A 4,749-nucleotide genomic window follows, 5' to 3' on the forward strand; every position below is an offset into this window, starting at 1 on the left:
CTGACTGGCGGAACGGACGGGGGGGGCGGCGGGTACAGCTGGCTCTGCCTCTAGACAGGCAGAGCCAGCTGTCGCCCACGCAGCTGGGTGGATCCAGACAGTAATGTCGGGATCCGTCCCGGCGGCGGCGGTCTCAGTATACCGCGAGCTGTGGCGTGCATTGGCAGCCCATTCATTTTTGTTAGAACCCCTGTTAACCCCTTCCCAGAGTAAGTGGAAAGGGTTCAGCTCCCACCCACAGGACCCCTTTAAAGTCAAAAAGTTGAAGATAGATTATATTAAAGTGCATGTAAAGCCCAAAAAATGTTTTAACAGAATATGGAAGGTTAGAAGCCATGTCAGGTTTTATCACCATCTGTCTTCATGATGAGGAGATTCACCCTCTATCTGGTCCTGGGGACCATTGTCTCAGTACAGAAAGTAATGGGAGATTCATTGGATTTGGTGACAACTAAATGGGAATTTCCACGCACTTTGTAGAGATCTCCTCTTACTTCCTGCTGTGTCCCTGGGACAGGAAGTGATGGGAAATCCCGCAAAGAGACGAAGACAAAAATAGCCTTCTTAACCATTCCCTATGCTATCGTTTACGGAGCCATTAACAATTTGATATGAAGTCAATTGAAAATAAACATTAGCAGATACGGGTGACAGACAGGAGGATAATTGCTACAAGAATCCTAATAAATGAGCCCAGAAGTGTGTGTTTCCCGCACAGAGCGGGATGATTGACAGCTCGGTTAAGCTGGATAATTACAGCCGCTGTCCTTGGTGCTGAAACCACACTGAGCTGCCTCTATGGCCATGCTGAGCTGGAGTACACAGGGCTTCATATGGGGATTGCTTCCTCTCCCAATACAGAAGCAGTTTGTAAATGAGTCTGAATTAGATAGACATTTCTGCTTGTGTCTCTCCCAACCTATAGACATCCGAGGACCGAAGAGCCCATCGTATCCTGGGTTTCCCAATACCTGGGGTCAGCAGACAATGTCTGTGCCGTATCAACAGCTGTAGGCTGGAATAAGGCTTATGTGGCAGGAGAAGCCCCCATTCTACCCTACCCACCGTCATACACACATGAACTCACACCCCCATTTTGGGTTATTTTAATATCTCGTGCATTGTATAAGCTTTTCGCATCATTGTAAACTCTTTTTACTGCCAGCTTTATGCTGGCCGCAGTATAAAACCCAAGTGGTATAATGCATGCTATAGGCTACCTGAACAAGGCGAAGAGCAATGGGCACGATGCAAATACCCAGAGAGCCGTTGCTTGATGGTCCCTATAGTTGGAGTTCCCTACCATAGAGCCAGACTCTCTTCCCAAACATCTTTGGGTGTGTTTTTGAGCCTTGGGGTTTTCCAGCTCCTAAGAATAAATGGACACAGCTGGTATGTGTAGACCAAGGAACTCAGCACAGGGATGGTGGGAGCCCCTCACAATGGGCATAGCAGGTGTACAGACCTAGGAACCCAGCACACGAAAAGTAAGAGCCCCTCATAATGGGCATGGCAGGTGTACAGACCCGGGAACTCAGCACAGGGGTAGTGGGAGCCCCTCACAATGGGCATAGCAGGTGTACAGACCCAGGAACCCAGCACACGAAAGGTAAGAGCCCCTCATAATGGGCATGGCAGGTGTACAGACCCGGGAACCCAGCACAGGGAGAGTGGGGACCCCTCACAATGGGCACAGCAGGTGTACAGGCCAGGAACACAGCACAGGGATGGTTGGAACCCTTCATATTGCACACAGGTTTACAGAACAGGGAACTCAGCCGAGGAATGGTAGTAACCCCTCATAATGGGCACAGCCGGTGTACAGACCCAGGAACTCAGCACAGGGATGGTGGGGGCCCCTCATAATGGGCACAGCAGGTGTACAGACCCAGGAACTCAGCACAGGGATGGTGGGGGGCCCTCATAATGGGCACAGCAGGTGTACAGACCCGGGAACTCAGCACAGGGATGCTGTGAGCTCCTCAAAGTGAGCACAACATGTGTGGAGACCTGGGAGCACAGGGCAGCGATCCCACCAATAAAGTCCTTTAGAGATAGAAGAGACTATCAAGGGGTTTAACTCTAAAGTATGAAATCTTGGTGGACTGACCCTTTAAATCGATATTCTTCTAGACCGGAGCATTTTCTTATCATGGTAACGGGTCTTTTTTTTTTTTTACATCTCTGATCTGTTTGCAGGGTCAGCGTCACTCAGCATTGATGGGCCTGGATACCATTCAGCTCCAGAACACGTCAACATCTCCAACTCCAACATCCACCATCAACCCGGCCATCGTTACTCCACAGCCGTCCTACTTTGCAGGATCACATGACAGAGCTTTACTCTGGAACTTCATGGGCCTCATTTACTAAGGTGGTATCCTCTATGTCTGGCCAGGCGTTACCTTTCAGTGATTTACTAAAAGTGAATGTCATTTATATGTAAGAAACGCACACGCCAACACCCGGCTGGGACTTGGGAACGTGCAAACCTCCCATCCCAATCCAAACAGGCATACCCAGGGGCGTATCTGCCGCGAGGCAAACAAGGCGTTTGCCTGGAGCGGCAGATTCGCTGAGGAAGGCGGGCAGGTTTCTAGAACTGAACACAATTATCTCTGCAGAATCTTCACGCAATGTTGATGTTTTATTTATTTGCTTCCGCTCAGAAATGTGTCATCAGAATGAGTTACATTGTTTCAGTTTGTGTATCAGTTCTTCTTAAATATAGAAAAAGTATAAATAAAGAAAAGAATGAACAAATATTTATCATTTTGTTTCAATGCTCTAAAAAGAATGAATCTGTGACCACAAATAAAATGGTGACGTTGTCATTCTCCTCGGTGATGAGGGAAATCTTTATTTACACTTTGTGATTTCTGTGATTTCCCTTTCTGTATAATGTAATCTAATAAAAAGATATAACGGGGTACTCCTTATAATTCATGAGCCCCTCCCCCCTTCTGCCCGCTCGCAGTTAATTCAGATCGATGGGAGATTTTCTTCGTCCTGTGCGTGTCGTAGGTGCGCGGGTTCGTAGCATCGTTGTGTTGGCGGAGAAGCAGCGCAGAGCGTACGACTTTAGTAAATAAGGCCCGGCGCTGCGTCCATCCCGTCATGAACATGTTTCTGGTGTCTTGTAAATGTGACAATAAACGTGTTTCCATATTTGTAGTTCAGTTTCCTGTTTAAAAACAAAAAAATGTTTAGGATTTATCTTTTAGGAGAACTCCACCCAATGCTAATTTTTGGTTTTGGGTAATTGCTGTTAAGGTGTAACGTCCGATTTATTTGATATAAATGATTGACAGGTGATTGCTGGAAAGGCGTCATTTGAGAAACCTTGGTCAGTATTGGTCACAACTTGAAGTTTTGGCCCGACATGTAAAATGAAATGTCGAAATTTGGGACCATGTTTCATGTTACACCCAAATTTAATGGGGTAACATGAAACATTACCAAACCCCTGACCTTTGACATCCCCCCTCCCACTTACCTGAATCACAAGGTCCTTGTAGCTGCTTTCTTCACCTTGCATTCAGCCGCTGTGTCTGACTCCGCCCACACAGCCCCATCATCCATTCACAGATCCATTTTCATGTTACACACAAATTTAGGGGGGTAACATGAAACATTACCCAACCCCTGACCTTTGACATCCCCCCCTCCCTCTTACCTGAATCATTAGGTCCTTGTACCTGCTTTCTTCACTGTGCATTTAGCCGTTGTGCCTAGCTCCGCCCACACAGCCCCGTAATCCATTGACAGATCCATTTTCATGTTACACCCAAATTTAGGTGGGTAGCATGAAATATAACCCAACCCCGACCCTTGACATCCCCCCTGCAACTTACCTGAATCACAAGGTTCTTCTATATGCTCTCCATGGTTTGCATTTAAATTTGGCGCGGCTGGGCCTGGCTCCGCCCACACACCCCTGCCCCTCTACAAGTCCCATCTGCTATTGTGTCAGAGGAACCCATAGACCTAAATGGAACACAAGTACGGTGACGTCACCACACTCATTGTCCATTGATTACTTCCTCCCCACGGCCGGATTTACTCTCTCCGCTGCCCCAAGGCCAGGTTCCTCAATGTGCCCCCCTACCCGCCAACCCGTCCCCAATCCCCCACCCCACCCCATGGAGAATGGCAGACCTGCAGGCTGCATACAATGATCTTGGCGACATCGCCGAGATCACATGTACAGAACGAGCGGTGACTTCCCCCCGCTGTACATTTAGCCCTGCTTGCCCAAAGCTGGGCTAAATGTAGAAAACAACTACCCGCCCGGCGCCCCAAACTGCATCTCCCGGGCATCGGGAGATAGGAATTCCACACCCCTGCCGCCCCTCTGCTCCCTGCTGCCCCAAGGCCGGGCCTCGGTTGGCCCTGTGGGAAATCCGTCCCTGTTCCTCGCTCCTCAAACAGAAGGTCCGTACCGTGACACAGACCTGGGGCTGAGGGAGTGGCCTGCAGGAGCCTGGGCATTGCACATGTGATGCACTGATCGTGCTTACAATGCTTTGCAGGCTCCAGTGCAAAAATGTTACAAATGCGCATTTTTCTTTGATGGATTTATTTTAAAAAAATGTTTTAAAAGGTGGAAAATGCTTTAAAATAGAAAAGTCTTCTCCGTGTATCTACGTGGACGATGATCGACTTATAGGGGTAATACAGGAAATGAAACCTTCCCCCTTTATATAATGTAAAGACTGAACCCCCCCCCCCCCAACATTTTTCTTCTAC

At 48.3% G+C, this 4,749-nt stretch overlaps 1 protein-coding gene across 1 annotated transcript in view; it reads left to right on the plus strand.

The window, feature by feature from the left end:
* Positions 1–2,244, plus strand: part of LOC108799427 (C-type natriuretic peptide 1) — a 6,921-nt gene extending 4,677 nt beyond the window's left edge. The window contains exon 3 of the mRNA XM_018571281.1: positions 2,200–2,244. The gene's annotated coding sequence lies outside the window, so the exon portion shown is untranslated. The remainder of the gene's footprint in view (positions 1–2,199) is intronic.
* Positions 2,245–4,749: the final 2,505 nt, after the last annotated feature.

The sequence above is a fragment of the Nanorana parkeri genome, unplaced genomic scaffold (genome assembly GCF_000935625.1).
Source record: "Nanorana parkeri isolate BGI_ZX_2015 unplaced genomic scaffold, ASM93562v1 scaffold1724, whole genome shotgun sequence".
Taxonomy (NCBI): domain Eukaryota; kingdom Metazoa; phylum Chordata; class Amphibia; order Anura; family Dicroglossidae; genus Nanorana; species Nanorana parkeri.